This window comes from Diachasma alloeum, unplaced genomic scaffold (genome assembly GCF_001412515.2).
Source record: "Diachasma alloeum isolate Michigan unplaced genomic scaffold, Dall2.0 Dall_scaffold_00283, whole genome shotgun sequence".
Classification (NCBI taxonomy): Eukaryota; Metazoa; Arthropoda; class Insecta; order Hymenoptera; family Braconidae; genus Diachasma; species Diachasma alloeum.
The window spans coordinates 331,069-331,376 of NW_021680422.1; positions in this window are offsets into that span (position 1 = coordinate 331,069).

A 308-nucleotide genomic window follows, 5' to 3' on the forward strand; every position below is an offset into this window, starting at 1 on the left:
CATTCCTCCGCTCCTAACTGAGATTACGAAATGAAACCGATGTCATTTATTAAAAATTCAATTCTCAATCTGTAGACTTCGGTTTCATTCCTTCATCTCAATTAGGGAGGGGAGAAATTAATTTTTGACTGGGAAGAACTTGTTCGGAGTTACTGCGCGCTTTGAAAATTCATTCCTCCTCTCCTAGTAGAGACCAAGGGAGTGAAACCACTGTCATTTATTGAGAATATTACTCTCGATCGATAGATGTTGCGTTCATTCCTTCTTCGCAATCAGGGGGGGGGGGAAATGAATTTTCTAATCGGGGG